The sequence below is a fragment of the Dermacentor albipictus genome, chromosome 4 (assembly GCF_038994185.2).
Source record: "Dermacentor albipictus isolate Rhodes 1998 colony chromosome 4, USDA_Dalb.pri_finalv2, whole genome shotgun sequence".
NCBI lineage: Eukaryota > Metazoa > Arthropoda > Arachnida > Ixodida > Ixodidae > Dermacentor > Dermacentor albipictus.
The window spans coordinates 104,668,436-104,695,627 of record NC_091824.1 but is presented as its reverse complement, the minus strand read 5'-3'; the positions used below and the strand labels follow the sequence as shown (position 1 = coordinate 104,695,627).

The following is a 27,192-nucleotide window of genomic DNA, read 5'->3' as shown; positions in this document are numbered from 1 at the left end:
GTAAAGTCCTATAGTCAACTCAAGGCCTTTTCGCTGGTTTCTTGGTGCGAGTTTCACGCTTCTACGCTGTGTGCAACGAAATACTCCCGCGTCTATGAGTCGATTTCTTACGTGTTCATAGACTGTCTCGCTTCCCTGAACCTATAATAATGAGGAAAATAAAAGGTGCTGCAAATTTACGCAGATGTCGTCGTCCATGTCGTTGAATGTAGTACACTGAACTAAATGAAATCCAGACCGCTGACTACAACTGCCGTAAGCGTAAGCTCACTGTGGGTATCCAGGACGTCCCCTCCAGGATCGCGACTTCCATTTGAACGCCCCTAACTTTTAGCCGGACAGGGATTCAAGCGCGAGACCTCCCCACTCCGTCGCGCCGAGGTGCCTGCGGCCGGTCAACCATTTTACGCGGCGACCAGCACGCTTACGCAGGCGTTGCTCCGCCGCCAACCTAATAAGGCTCCACCACTCTGAGGGCGCTATTCGCGGAGTCAGCAACGCGCCGCCAGCTTTCCAGCCTTCTCCGCCCCGCTGATCTAGTTTTCATGCACTGCGCTGCGATGAAGGATTAGAGCGGCGCCGCTCCCACGCTAGCGTGCCACCTTTGCTAGAGGATCCAACCGTAGATGGCGCAGAATTCTCGGCGCTCCTCTGCTCCCGCAAGGCACTTTACGCGTGGAAGGAGAAACGAACGTCGCAACGCAAAAGCGGAGGAAAGGTTGAAGGTACTTAGGCGGCCCGCCACTACACAACAAAACTGTTCGGCAAGTTGTTTTCAAACTAACTATACTGATTCTGTCAGAGGCACGCGCAAATCATGGTTTGTATACGCGCATAACTACACGCGCGGATTCACGGTTGCCAGAGATACCTGTCCCGCATCGTGAGCGGAAATACGCCGGAAATCCTGGCTTTCTTTGAGGCAGCCGCCTCTTGTTGGTGCCTTCGTTTGTAAGGCGCATGTCTGCTGAATTTTTCTTGGAAAACTAGGGCAGGCAGTCGGAACAGAGAGTGTGTTTCGCATTCGCGAGGAGGTATTTGAACACTTGGGCGAAAAAAATTCTGGCCACAGAAGAGGCAATGGCATCTAGTTACATTGGTTCTCCACGCTCGTAGAACCCCACCTCTACTTTCCTATGTGCAATTGTAGCAGCGAAACAGCTCGCATAAGCAGTGGGGATATATTCCCCAGTACATAATTAAGACGACAGTTAACAGGAAAGAAGCAAAACGGCGCAAACTCCACGACTTAGACGCCAGAACCTAAATCTTCATGGGTGAAACGAAAGGACCCATCGCACACCTGGTTTAGACAATTCAAAGCGATTCAATCGGTTTCATTTTGATGTGAACGAGTTTGTTAAAGGTTGAGAATTGCGCAACGTGAATAATGGAAGCACAAAGAAGACCCAAATCTGCGGCAGCCGGCGTCTTTCTCTGTACGTTTTCTCTTCGTTTCTTTATCCCACCTTGCTCCATAAAAACTTTCAGTAGCATGAAGTCGTTCAAATGTCAGGGATTTGTCGAACAGTAATCAACGCAGAAAAAATATGTATATTTTCTTCTGTTGGGTAACGCGACTAATGCCTTCAAATTATATGTAACTGCGCGGCTCACTTGTGAAAATCATATAACTTATAGAAGCCTGTTTTTCATTGCAATATCTAGGGGCCAGCTTTCAAAACAATTTGATTTGTGGGAGGGCAGCACATAATGGAATATAATGAAAGGGCAAATCACATGGACAAGGAGACGACGCTTATTGCATTGGTAGGCGTAGCCTTCTCTATGGGCCGAACTATCGCGAATATCCCATTTTCTCCATTATCAGAACTGTCTAGGAACTAATCTGCTCCAGCGCACTGTCATTCATGACCGGTCTACTCAGCATAAGCTTATATTTCGCAATATGATTTTCTTTTCTCGAGTCTGATTCGCAACCGGCGCCCTGTAAAAGATTACTTTAAAGCGTTCAATACGGTTACTCATATTTTTCCCGCTGTTCAAACTAAGGTAGGCTACATACGATAGGAACCCTATACCATAGCATCATTAAAGCTTCGTCTAGCCAAAGACAGTCTGCGTTGATGGAGAAGCCACCGTTCAGCTCAGGTTGGCCCGTGAACTCTTAAAGTTCACAAAGCAGATAGTCGACTCGACTAAACGTATTTCGCTACAATTCTATCATTCGCCGTTCATTGTATTCTGACGAATAACACATCTCGGAGCTGACCTTAAAGAAAAGCTCACCTTTAGATTAGGCATGACAGACATGCGAATAACGCGTCGGCTTCGCAATCCGTCCACCGGCACCTTGCAAGCTTTTCAAAAGGCTGTCATGCGATCCTATGCTGCCATACTTAGGTAATGTGATGTTTTATATTTTCATCTAAATTAGCTTTCTCAAATAGAGTTTCCGTTGAGCTTCCTTATCACTTCATGGTCAGTGCTCTACTTGTGTTGCACGCTTATCTTCATGTTTTACTTCGCGCCTCTGTCTGAAGTGGTTTGCTTGACTTTCAGCTGGACTAAACTCCGAACGATTTATGTAAGTATCTGAGCAAGCTGACACGCGTACGTATAACTACAAGCGCACGCACAAGCTTGGGCACGCACGCAGGCATGACCGAATTGAATTAAGAATTATGGGGTTTTATGTGCCAAAACCACTTTCTGATTATGACGCACGCCATAGTGGGGGACTCCAGAAATTTTGACCACCTGGGGTTCTTTAACGTGCAATAAATCTAATTACACGGGTGTTTTCGCATTTCTCCTTCATCGAAATGCGGCCGCCATGGTCGGGATTCTACCCCGCGACCTCGTGCTTAGCAGCCCAACACCGTAGCCACTAAGCAACCACGGCGGGTAATGACCGATTTACCGCACCTACAAAGGCCCGCGCTGTGGAGTTGTGCACTCGTCAGAACGATAGATTTTGGCACTGGGAAGCGAAACACTTCAATACTGCACTGATCCAGTGCAGTGGTTGTATAGGGGGGCTTGTGGACCTTGTCGCTGATGAATAGCCTCTTAGGTACCGATTAGGAAAAGCAAGCGTTTCGCGGCTGATGAAATCGTGTACACAGCACTATAAACTTGGTAAATACGTCGCGAAGTCATGGAATCGGGAGAATTCAGGCAACAGTTCACAGTTACGTTATGAGCAAAGTAAAAGCTGCCATCATTTTCTTAACTTAAGAAGCGTTCAAACTACCTAGAAAGCTTAAGCAAACGCGTGTATGGCACCAGACGGTCACGTTTAGTTTTACGGAGCCATCTCTGCAAAAAAAGTGCCAATTTTACTACGTTGCTCACTGTTTGCAGAAATTTTATGTCGAGGCGCATCCTCTAAACTTTCTGCAGTATCTTTTCCTGAGTTTATTCGCAGCATTTCAATAATAAGTCTTGTTCTGGAACTATTCTTACAGCACACATTTCTAGAACAATCCAGACAAAGCACGCAGGTTGCACGGTTTTGGTGTCTTGCTTTCTTTGTCCGAAATCAATACGGCTAGTGAAAATACGAGAAAAAAAATGCGCGGAACTCACCTTTATTCACTGTTTCAAACTACCTCGGTCATGAGCTGCTTCAAACACGGAAAGTTGCTAGAGAAGAGAGATCCGTCCGGACTTGCGCTGCAACAGACATCCACGTTGTGGTAAGCGACGACTCGCAATCAGTTCACGACCGCGTATTTATCTGCGGCAAAGGCAAGTGAGCTCTGTCAGGACTGATAGCGAGCCTGCGGAGGCACGTGGTTCTTCTTATGTTCCTGTCTTTTTTTACTCGCTGTAGGGAGATAACGATCGATCGTGCGATTTGTTCGGCGGTCAAGGTTTGTCGTGAGAAACCGATTGCTGCTGTTTTTTGGCTCGGCGACGTGTAAACAATAAAGGCTTATGCTGTGAACTGGGAGCCGTGGTTTCTGAGTACAGTGGCCATCTGCGGCTTTATGAGACTACACGAGCTGGACAAGCATAGAGCACCACATTTACGGAGACACACCCAGGCCCCGAATGCCATGGCTGCCAGCGCAGCTACCCCTTCGAGAAAGGAAAGCTCCCCGGGCAAGTCCGGCCACGCACCAAGGACACATGCCCCGAAGCTGGCATTGTGATGATGATGGGCGCGAATGATTGCAGTGCCCTTCACAAGGAGCTTGCAAATTTTTATTGCGATAGCAGTCATATGGACACTCCAGGGGTACTTTTGTTGTGGCCGTGCTGTTCCGTATAAAGTCCAACGGCGATAACACCATCAGTGCACGTCGTATGCTGTATGTGCGGGTAAAATCACGCGACGGAAGCCGACGATCTCGGCTCAGCGTGGCGTACGCAAAGGAGGAAAGCAGAGAGCAAACGCGCCGTCTTCGGTCACGCGAAAGGCCGTGGGGAGAATGGAGGAAGGGAGTGGGGGGGGGGGGGGGGGGGGGGACGGCGTTGGTGCTCCGGCAGCAACTGCGTATTTCGCGACCGAGCGCTAGCGGAACTGACAATCTATATACGCTGGTAGGTTGCCAGTCCGACGCTTGAAACGAAAAGCAAACAAGGCCTGTGTGCAAACAAAATACGTTAGACGTGGTCTTTCTTTTCAACACAAAATCACCACCGGCAAGGCTATACCTTTTAAAGGCAAAGAAAGTATTAAAAACTGCGCGAAGAAGAGCACTTCAAGCGTTTGCAAAATAAAACAAGTCACGTAGCTTAATGATTCAAATAGGACTTAAGCCGGTGCATTGATAAGCATCGCCATAGAGGTGCGTAAAACGCGCCCCTCATAAAACAGAACCGTTTTAAGAAATAATTTAGTCGTTAATATATGCCAACGTACACGTAAAATGAATTTCACAACGCTAACTTTAAAGCTACATGCCTCTATTTAGACATCTGCTAACATGCGCTAAAAATCAATTGGGAATATTGACTGCGGGTATAGTTTATACTGACTCCTTACGTTCAATGAGTGAAATTTAGGACTTTTTTTGCTTGTGAACACCAACGAATCAGACATGCCTGTTTGAACACCTGCTGCATTTGAAAGGGCAGTTGAAGCATGAGTGCACTTTTTCCTAATACTAAGCAACTGTGCGAAGGTCTATTCCATTTCGGCGTGTTAGTTTCTCTCTCGCCTTTCCTTATTGTCCTAACTCGTACGTGTGTTCTCCTAGCTCTTGTGGGGTATCTTCGCCATGCAGTGCTTTTCCCAGCTCTTGCCATCCTTATCCGTATCTAATCCTTCATTCTGTGAAGGTTAGCAAACCGAGCACTATGCTTGGGCTAACACTCCTGGTCCCCCCCTCCCCCCGTTTTTTTTTGTTGTTGTTGTTCCTCCTTTCTGTTTACCCCCAAAGATGAATTGTAAAACCTTACGCTTTACCTCGCAGCCATAATTGTCCTTGGTGTTCTCACTAAGCTGCAAATAACCGAGGAGCGTGCTTGAAAAGAAGCTGTCTTTTTTTTAAGTATTGCGTTGCATCCGGCTTTTCTTCGTTCTTCAGCCGCTCTTTTCATTGTTGCAGCGGCTTCATCGTTCTCCAGCCGCTCACCCTATTAATGTCAAGGTGCAAGCAAGGCCACGGATGAAATATGAAATCACTAAACTTTGGGAGCACGGAACGACCGGTCAGGCAAACAAAGTGCCGAAATCCTGCACACTTTGTGACTGTTCGTGCCGTCATAAGGCAGCGGTAGTTGCATCGGTGCATTTCTCTACGAACGACTGTCAAACGCACGCGTTGCGAACAAATTGCACGCAGACTTGGAGAAATTCGAATCAACCCTATGCTGAAACAGCGGTTCACTTCAAAAAACAATATGGCAAAACAACATCAAAATGGCCCCTTTAAGAACTCGATCTCCGGTGATCATTAGAAGAATAACATTCGAGGAAGCATTTCTCGAGTGGCAGTAGTTTCTCTCAAGACTGTGCTTGAAGGCTTTTTTCCAGTGCTCTAAGGCGCACGTTCCGACATGCGAATTCTTTCGGGGGAACTGCGCCTTCAAAAAGGCAAGAAAGGCGCCTCACGAATGGTGGAAGTGAGCCTTCTCCTTAGATATCTAGAACCGAGACAGAAACTGATTGCACAATGATGCTGCGAAAGTTGAAGCCATAACTGCTAGATGATAGTTGTAGCCAAAGTTTACAGACGAGCCGGAATTAGACATTGCAATAAACAGAGTAAACTTCGGCAAGTGATGTGGCACCGTTCACCTAAAAGGTGCTTTCCACAAGCCATACTTTCCTATAACCAGCATCATCACTGTGAAAACGTTTTGCTGTACCAGCTGGGACTTCCTGTATACCTACGGTGAGGCTAAAAGTGTTTTCATAAAAGGGTACCTTCGGCTTGCTTACATCTGACGCACGAATTGAGCTTGGTAAAGTAAACCGAGATCTATTCTTAGTAAGCCTTTCAGAATTCTTAGACGAGGCTTAGCCTGCTCGCTCTCCGCAAAGTGACAGCTTTTAAAAAGTCCTTGTCAAACGCAAGGTAGGCAAACAGCTTCTTTTTAGGTCCTTACATTTTATTCGGAAATTCGAAATGGCTCTGAACTTTCGTCTTGCATGGATGACCAATGCCTGTGCACGGGGCTCTGTGATCGCTGTAGATTCAGGGAGCCGTACGTTTCAAGGTTTGCCCCAGTGCTCGCTTGTCGTGTATCATTCGTTGCCAAGCACGTTACGCAAATGTGCATGCGGACAAAATCGCAGATAGAGATTTTAATGACATGCAAGACGTTTTGCGTTGTTTGACCTCTTCGCTTTACTTGCAGACATTTGGTTTCGAGGTACCGTACAATTCGACGGCTGCTTTCGCAATATGACACTGTTGAGAGATTCCTTAATAACTTGAAACTTTTGAAGCCCACAGACAACGAAACCAAGGAAGGCTTAACCCTATCAGATTCCAATTTATTCAGTTGGTTGAAAAGTTATTTCACCACTTTTCTTGTTTCTTCAGAATCATAACGGGCATACAGCTGCAGAACAGATTAAGAATTTTTAATTCTTTAGCGAGTCTTGTCCTGTTTTAAGAATATGGACTTTATGCGAAAAATCACTACAGGAACATCAAATATAAGAACATCATATATTACCTGTCTAGCAGGCTTGAAAAGCACCTGTTCGGCCACTTGAATATAATGCCTGCTGCAAAACGTGGCGAAAAACAACGAAAGAAGTGAACCCGCTATATTCAATGACATACCGACACCAAGAAAAAACACCCAACCATCTACGTTCTCAATCGCTTTCCTAAAACATTATGCACGTGTTATTAAAACTTGCAGCACAATTTCAATCAGAAGTATTTCCATATGTATGCAACATATAATAAGTATCATTACAATGAATGAATGAATGAATGAATGAATGAATGAATGAATGAATGAATGAATGAATGAATGAATGAATTCTGAGGTATCTCGTGCCAAAACCATACTTTGATTAAAAGGCACGCAGAAAGGGGGGGGGGGGGGGGGGGAGGACTCCGGATAAATTTTGACCACCACGGGATCTTTAACGTGTCCAAGTTGCATGGAAAACGGGCTTTTAGGGGGACACGGGTCCCCAGTTCACGGTACACGTCTGATCAAATCCCCAACTAGGTCGCACAATTTGATCCCCCGACCTCGTCGGAGATAAGGAAGCACGAGGTCGCGGGAATTCATCTCACGAGTTCGTGCTTATCAGTATATTACAGGTTGGAATGCGCAACATTTTGACAAGACACACAAAAGAGAAACACACACCACAGAGTGCTACTTGCAACAATATTTTTAGACCAAGACTAGTTTGGACAACACAATAGTTTTAGACCAACACGCCCAGTCTTTAACCTTGGCATGCTTATCGGCGCAACACCAGAACCGCTAAGCCACCGCGGCGGGTTACTTTCATCAATGTTTTTGCTGTTGATACACTGTCGTGGTGTGCACAGTTGTATACAAAGCACCTGAAAGGGGTAGAGGAAATTGAGTGCTTCTTAACCTAATTGTGTGAATAAGAAAAGGCAATTAAAGCGCAAAAAGAGACAACTATCCACCGGTGGGAGCTGAGCCCACAACCTTTGTATGACTCATGGGAGACCTCCACCAGTTGAGCTAGAGCAGCTTGCATTTATCTTATTTATTTTTCTTTATGGCTTCGCATATAAGAGTACTTATATACTGTGAATAACAACGTCGCGCATCGGTAAACTGTCAGCCATTGTTGAATGACTATGCATGTCACATTTCTAGTGATATGGAACTATATAGTGCTACGATGGCGGCTGTTCCTCCGTCCACTTTCGTGTATATTTGTGTATGCGTTATAAAGCTCTGGTGCTGGTAGTATTAGCCAGAGCCACTGTTAGACATCACGCCGTCATGCTCTGACTTAAATAACGCAAACCAGCGCTTCAGTGTGGCACGCGCGAATGCGGCAGCTTTAATTTCCGGCATTGTAAAGCAAGATATTTACGGCAAATCAAGACTGTCTACGGAGTGTGAGGCGGTAGCGAAAGTTGAATAAACGTCTTGCAAGTGCTTCAAATATATGGCGTAGAGAGAGAGAGAGAGATAGAGAGATAGAGAGAGAGGTTCTGAAATTGGAGCAACTGAAGCACATGAGAATGCACATAACTACGCAGAACTCGGGCTTTCGTAAAACATTTGTGGAGAGGGAGAACGAGACAGAGAGAGAGATGAAGCAAGGAGAGAAAAGGTAGCGAGTTCAATCAGACGAGTTGCGCAAATGCTGAAATAAGATCTGGCGTGCCGTGTAAGGGCCACTTCAAGAAAGATAGCGTTAGACGGCAGCTTGCACAAGTTGCTTGCTCTCTTTCCTTCTTTATCTTGTGCTTGGGTGGTTAAGCTGCAGAGTCCATCCCCTAGTACTTTCACTCTGCCTCACCCTAAATCTTTTCCCGTGAGAAATCAATGAATGTTCGGGCGAAATGACTGTCGCGCGGGGTAATCTCGTAATTGACACAATTGTACCATTTAGGTGAATCTTGAATTAGTTCTGTGAAGTGTGCCTCATTAACAAACTCCTGCTTAGCATTTGACGATGCTAAACCCAGTGTAGTTGCGAGGCGAGCCTACCACATACTAACGTAGCGAGACTTTCTGTGGAACTTCTTCTTGGGCAAGTTAGTGCTTAGATTTCCTAGGTATACTTGGCGGCGCAAAATACATTTCTTGAAGAGGGACAGAAGAAAGGAAGACAGTGAAGCGCCAAGCCCACTGTAAGAGAAAAATATTCCAAAAGGACTTCTTCTTGGGCAAGTTGATGCTTAGATTTGCTAGGTATACTTCACTGTCTTCCTTTCTTCGGCCCCTTTTCATGAAATGTATTTTGCGCCCCAAAGTATACCTTCTGTGGAACATTTAATGACGAGCAACTAAAGTCAGTGAACCATGCTTGAGATGCGAATCATTGCATGTAATTGTTTACCTGTGAGTACCCTAAAGGCCCAGAAGGACGTTTCATAGTTCCGACATGCAATGCATACAATGTTTACACAATGTTTACACAATTTAACTGCGTGAAACCTACACAAAACACACACTCCAAAAAGCTTTCAGACTGAAATGGGCGACAGATCTCATGAACAACTGGTTCTGACAACTGAGCATGTCTGTCATCATTCAGGATACTATCGATATGACAATCTCTTTCAATGGCTGCAGGAATTAGTGCAAGCGATCGTGCGGACGAAGCGACGTCTACTGTGCCCCACTACAGCGTCTGGTAGATTTTGATTTCGCTTTCGAGAATGGAATCTGCGGTACGTTGTGCTCCTTACCATGTGAGCAGGCATTGTGTAACTCGTAGGCACTAATGAACGAGAGTGGCTAGAGCCTACGTTTCCTTCCCTTTTATATTGGAGCTCCATCCGCCTACATTACCATGGTGTGACTGATACTCGTTTCTAAGTGAAATGGTGTACAGCATACTGTCTGCGACAGCTACGGGTGTGAGAAGATAAACGGTGCTTTTGTGCGCGTGTGCACCTGTTATCTCTCGTTACAGAGCGGACATCGGTTGCCATGCACCACATCTGATAGGAAAGAAATTTGGTCAATATCGGAGCGAGAGATCCCACGGCAAACGCTACAGCAGGCCGTTCGCCAAAATGCTGCAATAGCATGCTGTTTCTGCAGTCTGCCGGCCGGCTAGATGGGCTTTGGTAAAATTGCGTGTCGCACCTCGTTTCTGTGCGCTGTATATACAGTGTGTCCCAACTATCACACACCAAGATTTAAAAATAAACAAATGCCGCGTAGCTGGGCAGAATCAAGGTGATATTGTTTTCCATCACCTGGAGACACTCAGATTAATTTTCGCATTCCGCGTAATTGCATAATTAGTGTTATCTAATTAACTAACTTCTAAACTATTAAAATTGGCTTAAATGTGTCAATGAGAAAAATGCAGAGCAACATGAAAAACTCCCGATACAGCTTATTGTTGCTCAGTACGTGCTACATAGGTGTTTTTTTTCCCGAGCGCGAAAGAAGTCTGCTAATACACGCAAAGTGCCTCGAGCAGCCAGTCACGCGGCAATGTTGCATTGTATTAGCGGGCTGCTTTCACGCTCGGAAAAACACTTCTATGTAGCACGCATTGAGCAACAGTAAGCTGTATCGGAAGTTTTACAGCGAAGCTGTCTATGGCTAGGATAGGATCGCGTCCGCGCGTAGGCAATTTTTCATACGTGGGCCGATCCCGAAGATAGTTCAATATCGGGCCGTCCTGATAGCGATCTATTATGTTCCCGAGTTCACCATTAAGGAGCCTACATACACAGCATCGCTGGTCATACTTCCTCACAAAGTGGAAGGGCACCGAGTTTTTCTTGTTGCTCTACAATTTTCTCATTGACACTTTTCATGCAACAACAATATTTGAGAAGTTGATTAATTGATTAAGACTAATTACGTAGCTATGGCGGAATGCAAAAAATAATCTGAGTACTTCCAAAAGATGGCAAACAGCCTTACCTTGGTTTTGTCCAGCTACGTGGCATTTGCATATATTTAAATCTTAGTGCATGAATGTTCGGACACTGTATATTGCCTTGCTGCTTCTCTCTCATGTATTACCCGCCATGGTTGCTCAGTGGCCATGGTGTTTGGCTGCTGAGCACGAGATCGCGGGATCGAATCCCGGCCATGGCGGCCGCATTTCGGTGGGGGCGAAATGCGAAAACACCTGTGTACTTAGATCTAGGTGCACGTTAAAGAACTCCAGGTGGGCGAAATTTCCGGAGTCCTCCCCTACGGCGTGCCTCATAATCACAAAGTGGTTTCGGCACGTAAAATGCCATATTTTTTTTCTCTCTCATGTATTCTTTTTATACATCCATTTTATTTCTATGCATACAGATGGCAAGCCGGAACCACCTCTCGTTAAAATTTCTGCTTTGCTTCCTTCCTCGATGTGGCTCTATATAATTACCATCGTGCAACGCCTAATTATGGCATTCTTCTCTAAAATACCTAATTACTTCGTTTATCGAATGTTACGTTGTTTCTATATATAATAACACTTAGCGCGTTCACATTTGTCTGTAACGCTAAAAGACGCGGAACAAGAATGAGGAGAAACGCACGCTTCTACTCGTGCTTCGTCTTTTTGCACCACCAGTTAAATACGGTCAACCTATACCAACTTGCCCAATTATCTATTTCTGAAGACTATCAGCATGTCTTTTTGTTTATGCAATATTTACTTATTGAACAAGTCGATGAATTAATCAATTAATTAATTAATTAATTAATAATTACTCATTTATTTTGTTTCGCTGATTCGCTGATATCTGCTTGCAGAAGCTTGCATGCCGTTTTCTCGCTGTTTCTCATTTAGAGCGATAGCTCTAGTACTACAGGCACAAACCCAGAAAACGCCTGGTTCCGTAAATCTGTTGACCTTCAAACTCAGCCAAGGTCGACCTTCAACCTCAACTGCAGTGTACGCCGCGTCGGCGCCTATATGTTGAAAGTGATCTGCGATGTGGACGAAGCGCGGTCGCGTGGGCCTCATCTTCAAAGTTATCTGCGATGTGTACCAAGTGTGCCCAGCGCTGGTAGCTTTGTATGCGTGGTGCTTTCGACGCTTGGTTCGCGTTGAAGCCGATACGCTGCATGAAGGCCATTTCGCTCGTTGCTGCTGACGGCGCCAAGAAGCGTCTGTGTCCTTTCCCAAAGCAAACAAAACCGTGCTATCGCTCGACAAACTTACTTTACCCGCGTTAAACCACGAGAATTTTTTTCTTTATTGACTGTTTAGGCACGTCTGCAAAGTAGGCTTCATTGCCAAGATGTTTTTTATATCACCTGATGCTAATACTTCGATCATTGAACAATTTATTATCTTGTTAAAATGTTGGGGGAAAAAAGTGACTCGCGAGAAATAGCAGCACTTACGTTTCTATGCTCTGCAAATACGAATAAGGGGCTCAATATTTCAGTATTTAGGATGAGGGGTTGTTTAAGGGCGAGTAATACGGCGAAGCCAACTTTCTGTGATTAGCAGAAAGTGGCTAAATACCTGCGCGGGTATTTTGTAATTCCTTTGCTAACATATTCCAGCATGAGCTTTTCTGTGCTCTTCTGATGCAGTCAGATAATGCTCTGATTTGAAACCTTGTAGAAGAAAAATAAAGTAAGAGTGCAAGTTTCACTTTTTAATACTAGCGCACAGTATTACCTCGCAGCATAGCCGTGGGGCTTTGGAAGCATCAGTAATCGAAGCAGGAGACTTCGCGAAAATTTTTAGTTACCGTCGTAATGTATTCTATTTTTACTTAGGTGTCAACAGAATTGGCTATCTGTGCAAAAGTGTAATAGCATGATGTCACAATGTCTGATTTTCGGTTCGTAGCCTTCTCCCAGGAGTGGGCCTAATTTGAGTCGAGACACGCAGATCGACGAGACAAATCTAGTGTCGACATTGAACGTCACTAGGTTTTCAAAGAGCCCCATCGGACAATTTTTCAACGTCCCTGGTCACTTTCTATGCAGTACTTGGGATATATATATATATATATATATATATATATATATATATATATATATATATATATATATATATATATATATATATATATATATATATATATATATATATATATATATATATATATTTATTTATTTATTTATTTATTTATTTATTTATATATATATATATAAGCGAGATTGATAGCCACTGACACGGATACTGTTAAAATGTCAACCTTCTGTCTTATTTTTTTCGAGGTGCTCTTTTATATGCCTTTCCCCTTGTGTGACTCCAGGTATATTTTATTTCTGTGCATTTCCTACCGCACCAAGGACAGCCTATTCGTAACGTCGTGGACTGCAGACTCGAGTTTATATAGTATAGCGTGGACGCCACTTGCGAGCGATTAATATAACTGTCCATGCCAAATAGCACCCCACTACAAGAGTATACCGGCAATCGTAGATCCTTGGGCAATTTAACAGTAGGGTAAGTAAGCGTGCACCGATGTCGCTAACACGAACTGGTTGCACGCGTTCGACGTTACTTTCGTACCATTACGAAGCACCATCTATAACAAAGAGTCGACAACACCGACATCCGACGATGACAGTGTCGGTGCCGAATCCTAATAGTGGTGTGATGGCAATTCGGCTTGCGACGTCTCTCCTACGGTCTCACTGATTTACCGGCATTCACTCGTGCAGTAAACGCGCGAACAATGCTTCACGCTTGGCTTCCTTTAGGCGCTAGGAACGATTAGGCTGCGGCGGTAGCACGGGATTCCAGCGAAATGCTGCCGTAGTAAAGTGACTTGAAGGAGCTGAGGTCACTGAACGTGACGAACAGTGTTTACAAAGTATGATCTTAGGCAATTGTTGTTTAGACTTAACCGATATTGCAACATGTCCGTACATCCTGAAGTGCGGAAAGTTGTTCAAATGCTTTACAAAGAAAGGAGATCAAAAGTAAGAGCACCTCAGCAATGCTGTAGTCGTCGTCTTCTCTCGATGCCTAGAGCTTGAATACCGCTTTTGTACGTCTCAGCTACCTATGAGACATGCGTAGTCTCTCTTAATTTGAACCGGCTGCGAAAGGCTCATAAGTCACGTGGTTAGCATTCTTTTTGTAGAAATCAAAATAAAAGAAAGAAAAGTAATCACTCTTTAATGATTATGGCTACTCCTTTCAGCATAGTAGAAACAACAATACAATATGTTCTATATGTAGTAAGAAAAAAACTGTGTCATAGGTCGAAAATCCACAGTACGCACTTTTATACACAAGTGAATATACAGATATAAAAGGCGAAGGCAATCCGCACCACTCTGCGTTCCAACACACACGAGGCTGCGATGCAGTCTGCGATGAGCAGGTAAACAGATTAACCGGTGAGGAATGCGCACTGATGAAATATATGCACGTGCATATGACAGTCAAAAGGGACCTTAAGCACAGAATACTAAAGAGTATAACACACAACATACAAGCGCTCATAAATACGAATAATGGAAGCAAGTTTTAATTACATGGTGTTACTATTCAATGCGGCATCCAGTACTCGTTAATAATGCCTGTCTTCGAAAAAATGTTCGAGTGCATTCAATGCTTTACGCTGTGTTATTTTCGATGCCCACGGGCCTAGCAATATTGCGAGCGAGAAATGTTGGTGAGGATCAGTGGAGTGTAGCTCTCGTTCTAGCTGCCCTCTATGCGTCGCGTGTTTCGGGCATTCGAGGAGTAGATGGCGAACATACTCATCGTCGCTGCCATAGGAGCAAGCTGGGGACGAAGACCGTTTTATGCCATATAGAAGATGCTTTCTCTATGTTGTCCCAAGGCGCAGTCGATGAATTAGCGTCTCGCTACTTTTCGAAAGTTCTGCATCTAGCTGGGATTTTGGTTGGGGGCCCACTTCATAAAGGATCGATTCCTTAGTGTTTTTATTAAACCATGAAAGACAAACACAATCCCCTTTTGGTACTTTTCATCAGTGATACAGAGATCAGTTAAATTTCTGCATTATTACGGGCCAATTTTGCCAACCAATTCAATAATTCGTTGCCTGCTAGGCCAGCATGTTCCGGGATCCCCTGCAATATCACTCCACATTTTCTTTCAATTGATTCACTTAGACTGTTCAGTACTGCTTATGTAATTCGTGCGTGTGGTTAGTTGTCATCAGCATTTTCAAGACATGCTAAAGTCGATAAGAACCCGGTACAAACTACCAACTTTCTTGGTGTTTCATATATTTTGATAAAATACGTGGCTTGGAGAATAAATTGCCACTAATACCGTTATTGTTGGTGACAACGTGCGTCCTAGCCAGCAAACGTACTCCACATGAAGATGGCTTAACATAAGCTGCCGTCGCACTTTCCTTGTTAACAAAACCGTCCGTAAAGGATGGTACTTGTGAAATACCTGATGTAATGCTAATTGTTTCACTGCTAGCGTAGAGACGTCACCTAGCCTTTTTAAGACCGTGGATCGACATGTCTATTTTCTGTGCCCATGTAAAAGCCATAATGGGTAGCGGTCTGCGTGCCCAAAAAAGAAACGACCATGGAAGTCGTGATTTATGCTGTTGAAACATGGCGTGTATGCATGCACCAGGTTGATAATGTATCATTGAAAGAAGCGGGGTATGCAGAATGCTGAGATGAAAGTCTGAAGAGATGCCGGCATCGGCGGCATCTCTTCTGCAATAGTGAGGTGATTGGATGTAGCTTGCGGGACTCGTAGACACACTCGTACACTCCGACGCTGCAACATCTGTAGAGGTTGAAGGGACGTCTCAGATAATTTGTGCAATCCAGGGGCGGAGTAAGCAATTCCCTGACGGACAAGTGCCGAGTGACCGTGAAGCAGGGACGCAGTTGTTCCACCGCACTTTTTACCTGCCATTCCGCGGAGAAAAATTTATTACGCAACTAATTTGGTCCTCCAGGGCGGTCAAATGATGAGTCCATCGAAGCTGGTGGTTTAAAGGTACGCCGAAGAAACGATGTTTCCGAACCAGCTCGGTCTCATGGCCGTCGATTGAATGACCAAAATTTCTAACTTTTTTTTTTTCTCGTGAAGGGCAAAACCGCCGATTAGGCATATCTGCACGCCCCGTTCTCCTATATAATCGCTTATTGCATTTAACGCCAGCCGACGCTTGACATCTAGATAGTTGTGCGGTGTCCATGCGGAAATGTCATCAGCACACATATGTATGTCTATGCGTGCCGGAAGTACTGCTAGTAAGCCTGCTATTGCTGCATTAGAGAGAAGGGGACTTAACTTGCGGAATGCCTTTGTTTATGATGTACGCATGATGTACGCACGCACGCACGCACGCACCCACGCACGCACCCACGCACACACACACACACACACACACACGCACACACACACGCACACGCACACGCACACACGCACGCACACGCACGCGCACGCGCAGGCGCGCGCACACACACACACACACACACACACACACAAACACACACACACACACGCACGCACACACGCGCACACACACACACACACGCACACACACACACACACACACACACACACACACACACACACACACACACACACACTTCCGGCTCCAGATGGGTTACAGGCTGCGTCACAACGTATAACGGAGCACCGGCACGAAGCCGGTGCCAAGGCAGAGTAGAGAATCGAAATAAAGGGCAGCAGGATCCCGGGGCAGACGTCGTCAACGCGGTGAAGTGCGCCAACCGTCCCGCGTCTTGGAAGCTATTTCCGGCCGTACCAAGGCGCGTGCAAGTTCTCTTGGACAAAAAAAAAATCACGCCGCCCGTTTCGCCTCTCCAAAGTTCTCCACCGGGGGATTCTTAGCGGCTCTCTCCTCTTGAAAGGAACACAAGGTTGCGTCCGTATGGCAGCGGGAGACGTACGGGCGTCTTTCGGGGAGAACGGCCGCTAATTCGCGAGTAACGACGTCCCGAGACCGTTTTTACAGCCTTCCTTTTCGAGCCTCCCGCCCCTTCCCATCTCGCGGATCACTGCGGCGCGCTCCGCTTCGTGTTCCCGTGCGCGCTGGAACTGTCGGAAAAACAAGGCGGCGCTCGTATCCCGCGTCCGTGGCACTGCCGCGCGCGGCCGCAACGAGCAACGCTTGATGGCGCGCCGGAGATACTTGCGGCCCCTGATTTGAGTTCACGGTTATAGCCGGCCCTCGGCGCTGCATTATTTCTATCGTCGCCACATTGCGCGCGGCCGCTACCGGGATCAAGGTTTACTTCCTCGAACAAAGTGACGCTGTTCGAGCGTTCCGTGAGTGGCGGGATTAGCCTCAGGTCATCGCATTTATCCTACGTGACATTCATAAGCTTAACGAGAAAACAATGAAAAAACTCGGTGCCCTTCTACTCTGTGAAGAAAGATGACCAGCAAAGTTGTGTATGAGAGCACCTTAACGGCGAACTGCACCTTCGCTGTGGGTCAGGCCGGCATTGCACTGTCTTCGGGATCGGCACTCGTATGGGGAGTGCTTAACGGCTGCTTCACCTCTACCGCGGGTCGGCCCGGTATTGGACTATCTTCGGGATTCTGTGTCTACACACGGTCATGATCCTGGCGGGGCCAGCCCTTATCAGTTTCGCTGTAGAAGAGAGCGCGGAAAGAGCGACGAAGTGAGTCTTGGAGATGACTGTTATACGTCTTAATACGGCGATGAGCATTCCTTAGACGCTTACGACGAGGCAACTCCTGTTTTATCAGAGCCTATCCAGAAGTCGACGCAGCCTTGACGCCGACTGTTGACGGGTCAACGAAAGAACCCTCAAGCTGAACTTGACAACCTGAACTAATTGGTAGGAGGGGCCAACGTGAAATGCTACCGTGAAAACGATTTCGACCTCGGATTCGCAGATTGCTGCGCCCTTGCACCATTCGCGGGGGCGAAGGTGCAACATAGGAGGCGGATTTCGGTAGAACGGTGCGATATCATGGCCAGGATATTTCGGCCGATTCGATTATTGTGATTGGCCGAGATGCAGTCATAAGATTCCCTGGCCGAGTCTCCTAGGGAAAATGACGGTATTAAAAGCGAACATCTTTGGTGCATTGAGAGAGTGCTTATGTGAACTCGGACGTTTAATATGCTCCTACAGAGTGGGCTTCCGTATCTGGGGCCAGTGTAAATGATGTAAAATAAACCCTTTTTTCTTAATTCCTACTACCAGACATACTCGTAAATGGGCTTGGTGGATTCCTGGCCCAAACGCCACCTCGAGCCGAAACACCATGCTGTGCCGCACTGCAGGCACCGGAAGCGCTCACTGACGTCATTACCGCCACATCTAGATGCAAGCACATGCTTTCTGAAGCTTTATCGGTGTTCCGCGACCACCATGGCCTAAAACCTTCGTGAGAAAATGCTGAATCAGCGGCAAAGAGCTCAAGGAACCTAGTTAAATTGCACCGCTAGCGGAAGCATAAGGATGGCAGCCTTGAGAATAAAGCTAACACTGCTCTGAAAACTCTTCATGTATGGTCAAAACAAAACTGTCTACAAATCAATATAAACAAAACAAAAGCAATAATCTTTAGGCCAAAATCTAAGCAAATAACCAGTTCCATCAACCTTGTTTATGACGATGTAAACCTAGAAATTGTAGATAGTTTTAAAATACTTGGCGTTATTTTCACACAAAATATGCTTTGGGACATGCACATAGAATCGGTATTGGGCGAATTATCTCGTGTAGTTGGGATGATGGTGAGGCTGAGACCTCTTTTACCTTACAGAATCAAGGTTCTTATTTATAACACCCTATTTTTTTCTACACTTTATTATTGTCTGCTCGTGTGGGGTACCACATCACATACGAATCTAGAAAAGATACATATACTTCAGAAAAAATTTTTGCGAATACTATTTAACCTGCCTTACAATGCCCACACATCAGACTTATTTCAGATAGCAAATGTAATACCCGTTTTTAACCTTTATAATTACAAGTTAAGTCAAGCTTTCAAACGGGAGGTAAAAGAGAACTTAAAGTTTCTTCACGAATTATCTAATCTCACCAGGAACACACATTCTTACATTACAAGGTGTACGGAACAGTGGAAGGTGGTCACTCCGCGTGCCAATTATTCTACACAAAAGATATCATACACACTACCAACACTTTTAAATTTGTTTCTGAAATCAGGTCTTGACATTTATAAAACTGGTGTACGAGCTTTACGTGAACATTTTGTCATTCAATCTTTCTTAAATAATTGAAGAGCGTTTTTCAGATAAGTTGTGTTTTTTGCGTTTATATTTGTGCATATTTCACATATAGTCAATTGTTATGTATATATATGCCTCCTGTGCAATCGCTGTTTGCCTTGTAAAGGAGGCTGCGGGCTCTAGTCAAGTCGCTTGCCCAAAGCGACTTTTACCCGCAGTCTCCTCCATCACTGATGGAAATAAAGAAGTTATTATTATTATTATTATTACGGCCTTCGCAACAAATAAGGGAAGTTGTGACCATGTTAGCATAAAATATTTGGGCCACCATCAACCCTAGCTACTTATACACATCTTTGTAACAACTTTCACTGTTCCGGCAACACTCAGCAGCCACTTGAGAAAAAAAGTAACCCTACAAGTATTGCGGATCTCCGTGTCCGTTACGGGTAGAATAAGCCTAAAAGGCAAAAAAACTACTGTAACATTATGGCTACGGCAGCTTTCGCAAAGATCGGGTGGTGCCTGCACGGTAATGCGTAAATTGTACCCAGAATCTCTGTCAAGAACTGATACCTTTGACACGCGTTTATTTACGGATGAACTAAAGAGAATGATCGTCCTTAAAGACAGCCACTGGTTTCTGTCATCTACTTACAAAACTTAAGCTGATGTTCGCGTTGATTCTTTTTCAACATGTGCCATGTTGGCGTCAGCCAACAATCGCCTACAAAGGCCGCTCGCAGTTCCAAATGTGGTGGCGGCAGTCGCTAAGCGGTGAGCCTCTCAAACGAGTGCAAAATGTCCCGAGTTATGCACCTTTAACCTATCCCACCTGGGGTGCTATGCAGGATGCGCCGAGTTTGGCGAAACTCGGGATCTTCACGAGCTCTGGCGACACCCCAAGATGAAAGCACGAATGGTACCGAGACACAGTTTATCTTTCGACAAGCCTCCAGTTTCATTGGTTTATCTAGATTCACTCTGGCTGGCTATCATTCCTTGGGCGTTGCCTTCTGGGCGGTCGACAAACTGGGGCTCACGTGATCATACCGTCGGTGCATGGTCGTGCCTTCTTTCACTTGTTTGTCGTTCCACCGAGTGCATTACATGCAGAAGCAAGTTGTAAAACAAATGCATTTAGTACAATATTATTAGTTACTTTAACGTGGTTTAGAAGCATTTTAAAGCTTACGAGATGTGCACTGAATGCGTCTTAGACTAATTTGTAATTTAGTACGCTTCGCATTATACCACGAGGGAGCGCTGTAGTGGCGTCATCACATCCATTCACCGGGCAAGCATGGCGGCTAAGCATCAGAGAGACCCAGTGTAAACAAACCCGTACAATGAGCTTGCAGTGCGCGACGTAGTGATCAGGCTCGACGAAGGCCACTATTTCTTGGATAGTTCTGTTCCTCCGTGGGCAATCTTCCCGTGCACCCGGTACGACTGCCAATAGCTTCGGCGATTTTACAGATCGCAACGCGCACCTACTGTTCACGGCGAAGTGCTGAAGAAACAACTTGTCCGGTGCTGCTTCTGCGAGTGCGCTGAGTTCCTCCACTCTGCGTGACTGCGAGCGTCACGAACATTACATAGTGTGGGCAAAAGGTAGACATCCTATATAGCTACGATGCGACGAGGTGGTACCGACGATGGATCTCGCTACCAACACAGTGAAGGAGACTTCGACACACCGCAGATAAGTATATTTCTACTGTTTCATATTTAGCATAATTAGAGTGCACGGATTAAGTCACTTTCGTAGTAACGAACTGAATGTCCAGCAGTTTAAAGAAGGCAGTGAGAACCAATGAGTGTTCGTGCTTTTACGTGCAAGTGGGCCCGCGGAAATATGGAATAGATGAAGGTAACCTTCACTAACTTGGTGAGGCAACGGAAATTCATGAGTGACATTAAGCTAGAAAATTTATGGAAGAGTATCTTTATCCAAGTGAAATATCAATAGCAAGTACTGATATAAAGCAGGAAACTTATACAAAAATTTCATGGGTTGAACAGCACATGGAAGGCATTACCGAATCGTGATCGCCACGTTACCGATATCCTTGAAAAAAGTCTAGAATCATTGCATTCCACCGGTTATGCAATATGGGACATAAACCTGGAGGTTAACAAAGAAACTTGAGATGTCAAGGACTGTGTAGAAAGCGAAGTAACAAAAATTGTTGCATATAGCATTAAGGCAGGAAGACAGTGGCGTAGTAAACCGTGGCAACTGATATGCTAGTTGAGATTAAAAAAGAAAGGAATCGGCAGGCAGGCCATGCACATATTCGATCACTTGTTGCCAATTCATATCAGGTGATTACATAAGCATTACAGAATGAATGTCAAGGAGAGAGAACTACAGCCAAGGATGGTAGAAAATTGCGTAATGGGACAAGAATATGATGTTTGTAGGCATAGGATGCAATCAGCTCGTATAAGACGGGATTGTAAGGTGAGGCATTTGTTTTGCAGCGAACAAAAATAGGTTTGTGGTGCTGACAGTAGAGACTCGTGAAGGTGCAGGGCCACCTCAGCTGCTGGCACACTAATCAACATGACAATTGGCTCTGAAAAAGAAAACCCCAGTTTTGAAAAATAAAGCAATGTTGTCCCAACGCATCGTTTTACTAAGCATACTACACTAGAGGCTTCCACATTTAAGGGCACTTAGTACTAATAGTGCAACGAGCATTTTTCTTTGTAAATAATGGTTTGTACGTGGCTGATTCATTCCAATACACTTTTTTTGCAGCAAAACATTCTGCTGCTGGAGCCACTCAACCGCCTGGTGGCAGTAGGCGAGCGCCAGGCACGTGCTCTTGAGAGTGTGGCAAAGGTCCAGAGGGCTGCTCCGCAACAGTAGTATCGGTGCCCTCACTGCTCTCCTGTCGAGCCCACAGAAGGCACCTTATAAAAGAGCTTTCAGTTTAATATTTTGTTTATTATTCAAGAACATGAATAAAATTATTGCAGTAAACATTGTGCTGTGCATATTAGGAGACTCATAGCATGCACTTTGTGTCCCTTCAAAATAGGCAAAAACGTAAGACAACCTGTGCCACTCTTGGACCATGTAAATAAAAAATACACTAATGCAGCATACACGTGATCATGCTGTTTGTTCTTTCTATGTGCAAGAATACAGTGCGTGTTCATTAGCCACAAGATGAACGGTGTGTGTAATTCACAATGAAGAAAGGAAACAGCAGGAGCTTAATAATGCTATCACCTATAGACTGTGCATATGACTGCAACACTCCCCGATTCAAATGTGCCATTACATGCATGTTCGATACCACATATTCTTTAACATTGTCTTATAATTGCATGTACCATATTTCACACATCTTAAGCCCTTGCATAGCACACTTCTGATGTATCCATTTCATAGGCCAAATAATTGTACACGTTGTCCTTTTGTGTTGTATGAAAAGCAGCATCCTTTACAGTCTGATAAAACTTCAGAAGACAGGAGAGGCCCCACCCAGATGACCAAAGCGCAGCAGCCGATTGCCTACACGTCTAAAGAAATAGTCCCTCTCCAACGAACAATATTAGTCTGTCTGGCGGCACGATATCAGTCTCGAGTGCGTGCCCATTGGTGCAGGCTTGTGTTCACCTGCCTTAAAGTGCAGATTCCGCAGCCTCCTAAAGTTGTATCCGACTATACAAACACGTAATGCCTTGCACCAGTTGCATAGACTTCTGCAATTTGATAGCACACAATGATCAGGAGCAGAAATCTATAAAGGCATCCAAGCAAAGCTGGCTGACCACACTTCCAGTATGAGGGGCTGAAAAAGGTCTCGCCAAATATTCCCATGACGTCCTTGAAAAAGAGGTGGTGTTTGGCACTTCTTTAGAATCAAAAACAGATTACACTGAATGTTGTGTAGCACGTCAAAACAAACTGAGCTTGGTTATTTGCACAGCATGTAATGGGAGGTCGAGCTTCACATAGGAAACAAACTGCTCTGTCCAGTACAATTTTGAGGCCGGTATGGCACCTATTATGGCACCGGTATGGCACCTATTATGTCAACAGTGTCCATATACAAATTACACTTTTCACAGGCCATTGATTTCACCATTATTTTTGTGTGATGGTTCTTTCAATCAGCGCTTGTATTACATGAGCAGGTGGATTTGAAAGCAAAGCTTTGTTTGCAAACCTTCCAACTTCCATAAGTGTGTGGCAAGGCACTGGCATTTTGTCGAATAGCTCACACTTCCTTGGTCCTGCACCAAAGAAGCCCAATGCTCTATTTTAAGTTGGATCGCACAACAATTCAACGGCACACAAAGAAGTGTAACACACACAGCAAAGCATTCTGCTGTGTGTATTTCTCTTTGTGTCCCGTCGAATTGTTGTGCAATTAAACTTCAAGCTTCTATACCAATACACCGTCTTCAACCTCACCAATGCTCTAGTTATTAGGCCACAATGGTGCACATCTTTGAAATTTCCCAACACAAATTAGTTCTCCGAAAAATCACAAATGTTAAATTTTGCAGCACAGCTGTATGTATGAACGTGCCATATTCTTTACCACTAAACTCGCAGGACTCAAAGAGGCAAGCATTAACCAGCCTTGCTGCTGCCGTTACCATTATCATCATGACACCAATGGAAAGACAGTGCCACGTTTCAGTAAAGGGAGTGCTGGAGGGAAAGGTGTGACAGAGAGGGCTTACAATAAAAATAACAGTTACGAGACATGTTCAATGCCAATATATGCTGCATGTCGCTCAGCCTACTTTGGCAATGCGGCAAGTGTTTACTCGTTTGGGCATATCACGTTTTGTGTAATCATTGCTCTAAAGCTGTACAAATGGTCTATTTGCTCTGCAAGTTTTATTTTATGCGAAGCATATTACGAGGGCTCAACCCAGCTCCTCAGGCGCGGCGGTGACCATGAAATCACGTGACACCGTGACGTCACGACAGAGGAGAAGTGGCTTTGGCTCAACTCTTGCAAGACGGGCTGGGTGGGAATCGAACCAGGGTCTCCGGAGTGTGGGACGGAGACGCTACCACTGAGCCACGAGTACAACGCTTCAAAGCGGTACAAAAGCGCCTCTAGTGAATGCGGTGTTGCCTTAGAAACGCGCTGTTTCTAAGGCGTGCGTCTCTTGCTCAGGCGCACATTTCGTTGCCGCGCCGAACGCTGCTTTGCTCGACGCTCACCGCGTCCAATGCGGGGCGCGTAGTCGCTGCCCTGTAGCCCATTGTCTTACACCCCTTGGCGGGTCGACGGGAACGCTGTCGCGTTCCACTCTTGAAGGCGAAGAAGTAATGCATGAGTTGTTTCTTCGTCTAGCCGAACCAAATATAGCCAAGCAACAGCAGTTCACCAGGCTAAACAGTGGTTCAACAACTAAAATAAAGGCTAGTATGCTTCGCATCCTGGGCTTAACCTTACCTAAGCCACAGCCATTTTTATCATGGTAGGTTAAAGACCCACTTTTCATTGGCATCTGCGCCACATTTCTCCCGATATGTAATAATGCCTTGGTGGTTCATGACATCTTCACGTACAGAGAGTTCTGCAGAGTATCGGATGTGCATTGTTCTAATGCTTAAGAATTAGAGCCCCATTATGAGACGAAGATATACAATTTATCCATCCAGAATAACGCCGCCCCCCCCCCCCCAAAAAAAAGGAAGATGCACTGAACCTCTGGCACATGCATCGACAGTGAACAGAGCAAACAATCTGAAGTATTTTCTTCATGCAAGCCAACACACTAAGATTCTCAATGCATTTTCATTTCGCCACAAATGCATAGGCACAACCGGCTTGGCGCAACATCCACATCTCGCGCTGCAACAAATTGTGCAATGCCTCGCTGTTTCATAGCGCGGCCGATAGATTACGCATGACCAAAATTCAGCATTGTGCATACTTAGTAACTTCACCAATGAAGAACCCCAAGTTCTTTATGAGATTAGGATTCATAGGTTACTTCACACAATTAGTGATATCCATTTATCTATTTATACTTAACCCCTTTCCCAAGAAAGTGAGCCATTTGGAAGGCACCCTGACAGATAAGTAGAACAATCGACAAAAAGTGACCAACCAGCGAAAAAGTCTGTTAATCACAGTAACGCTGACACTGAAGGCGCCTTAATTCCTACGTACGTTCCGTCGACACACCCGACTACGTTCGTAATGTTCCCACGAAGTGGAAAGCATTCTTTTATATATGCCCGCTCCGCCGCAGTATTCTGGAAAGCTAGCCACCGCTTACGCACTGCCGCATCGATAAGCGCGTCAGACACATCTCTGACACAGTGGCTAACAGTAGTTTGATGGCGTCCGATGTAACGCTCGGCGCCGACGCTTCCCTGAAAACTTCCAGTCCCGTAGAAACGGAGGGCACAGATGACTTGCTCTACGACGGTGAGCGAATGAAGCCCGCCACGCTGTCTCCGCAGACGAGAGTCTTTGCCTAGCTCGTCACACAGCCAGCACACTGATGTCTTCGACAGGCGAAAATGACGCTGAAACTCCCCGTCGGTCATGCAGGTGAACGGGTCCGGACGGTCATACTGACGCTTGCTGCCGCTGGATGCAATGAAACAGGCTGCTGCTGCCGCCGCCATGTTCCCGAGTTGAACTCGGAGGGGGTTTCGCGATGTACGAGCTTAGCACGAGTTCGCCTGTCAATCAAAACCAGAGGTCACGCCCCGCGCGAGGCATGTAACTATTGCGCGCGCACCCACTACAGTTGGGCCACGCCCAACTTATCTTCCGGCCACAGCGACGCGGTGTCGAGCTGAGAGGCATCAACAATCTTGACCGCCGACATAAAACACGCACAACGCACTGTCATCGGTGATGTACTGAGCACCACTATCGAAAACAAAGCGTTGACTGTCGCTGGCATACATCTTCTCGGGCTGAGATGGCCGCACAACACGGTTTCATTGCCTGCATTGCGGCGCGTAGCGCACAGTAAATAATTATCGGCACGTCACTGTAGGTGCTTGCAAGGCGTCGAGGCGTCGAGGGGGACGACGATGCTGAAGAGTGCTTATTGCAGCAGTCGTTTCAGATGGCTGCTCTGTCATCGGTGATGAAACGGAGCCACAACGTCGTAAACACGATCAGCGTCCGAGAATCGCTCGCTCTTCTAGGCCCAGTGCAATGGCATTTCTTCATCACAAGCACTGCGCACTCAACAGTTCCAACACCTCTCTCCGTTCGAAATCTGATTTCATAACTGCACACAACAGCCCTCACCTGCCAAAATGCGAGTGCTGCGGTGTCGTTACGATATCCATCTGCTATCGCTGCTGGCTCCAGCAGAGGTAATCCGCAAGCACCTTCGACTGCACAACACACTCATATACTGCGTACATGCGCTCAGAGGCGCCTTCACTGGGCAAGCGATGACAAGCGATGAATTCTGTCGCTGGGGAAGCACGCACGTTTCGCAATGTATCGCAGAGGCTTCGCGCACAAATATAAACTGGTACATTTTCACTGAACTGCGTCACTACGCACTCTAAAATAACATACCGCCATTTTACAGCGACAGCTGTTGTGTCGTTTTTAGTTGGTAAAGCGGGGGCCTTAATAGCCTAGTGAAGCGCCTGCAATGAACAGCCGTACCGCGGCGCTGCGTTTCTATTCCGCAAATAGAGAAAGAGTGGCCATGACCCTCCATGGATCATGACCGACTTTATTGAGAATAGCACTGCAGCGCCCCTAGGCGACTAATCACCGTATGAACGCCCTCGTGCGTGCGACCCGCTTCAATGTACCGCTTCTAAGCTTTCGCCTCCCTGTCGCCACTCACGGCAAGAAGTGCAAAATTTAATAATTTGCTCGATTTCCGTTTGTCATCACAAATTTCTAGCATTGAAAACGAAAAACAGATACCTAAAGAAATAAAAATGTGCGTTATTTTATTTGTCGTATTTTAACGTATTCGTTTGAGTGAAAGTGTAGGTGCAAGAATGCGCCGCATG

The 27,192-nt window shown here is 45.7% G+C and overlaps 1 protein-coding gene and 1 long non-coding RNA gene across 9 annotated transcripts in view; one reads left to right on the top strand and one right to left on the bottom strand.

Annotated features, from left to right (window-relative positions):
• Positions 1 to 27,192, bottom strand: part of LOC139059209 (beta-mannosidase-like) — a 335,938-nt gene that overhangs the window by 55,521 nt on the left and 253,225 nt on the right. For 4 of the 8 annotated variants that reach the window (XM_070537314.1, XM_070537322.1, XM_070537316.1 and 1 more), the window contains exons 3-4: positions 7,102 to 7,153; positions 3,553 to 3,639 (exon numbers count right to left, since the gene is read on the bottom strand). The exons of 1 other annotated variant lie outside the window; for it this stretch is intronic. The gene's annotated coding sequence lies outside the window, so the exon portion shown is untranslated. The remainder of the gene's footprint in view (positions 1 to 3,552; positions 3,640 to 7,101; positions 7,154 to 27,192) is intronic. 3 more of the 8 variants (XM_070537317.1, XM_070537319.1, XM_070537318.1) reach the window with 2 other exon arrangements.
• Positions 1 to 27,192, top strand: part of LOC139059211 (uncharacterized) — a 57,939-nt gene that overhangs the window by 6,314 nt on the left and 24,433 nt on the right. Inside the window, exon 3 of the long non-coding RNA XR_011514009.1 lies at positions 2,524 to 2,548. This is a non-coding gene — a long non-coding RNA (uncharacterized lncRNA). The remainder of the gene's footprint in view (positions 1 to 2,523; positions 2,549 to 27,192) is intronic.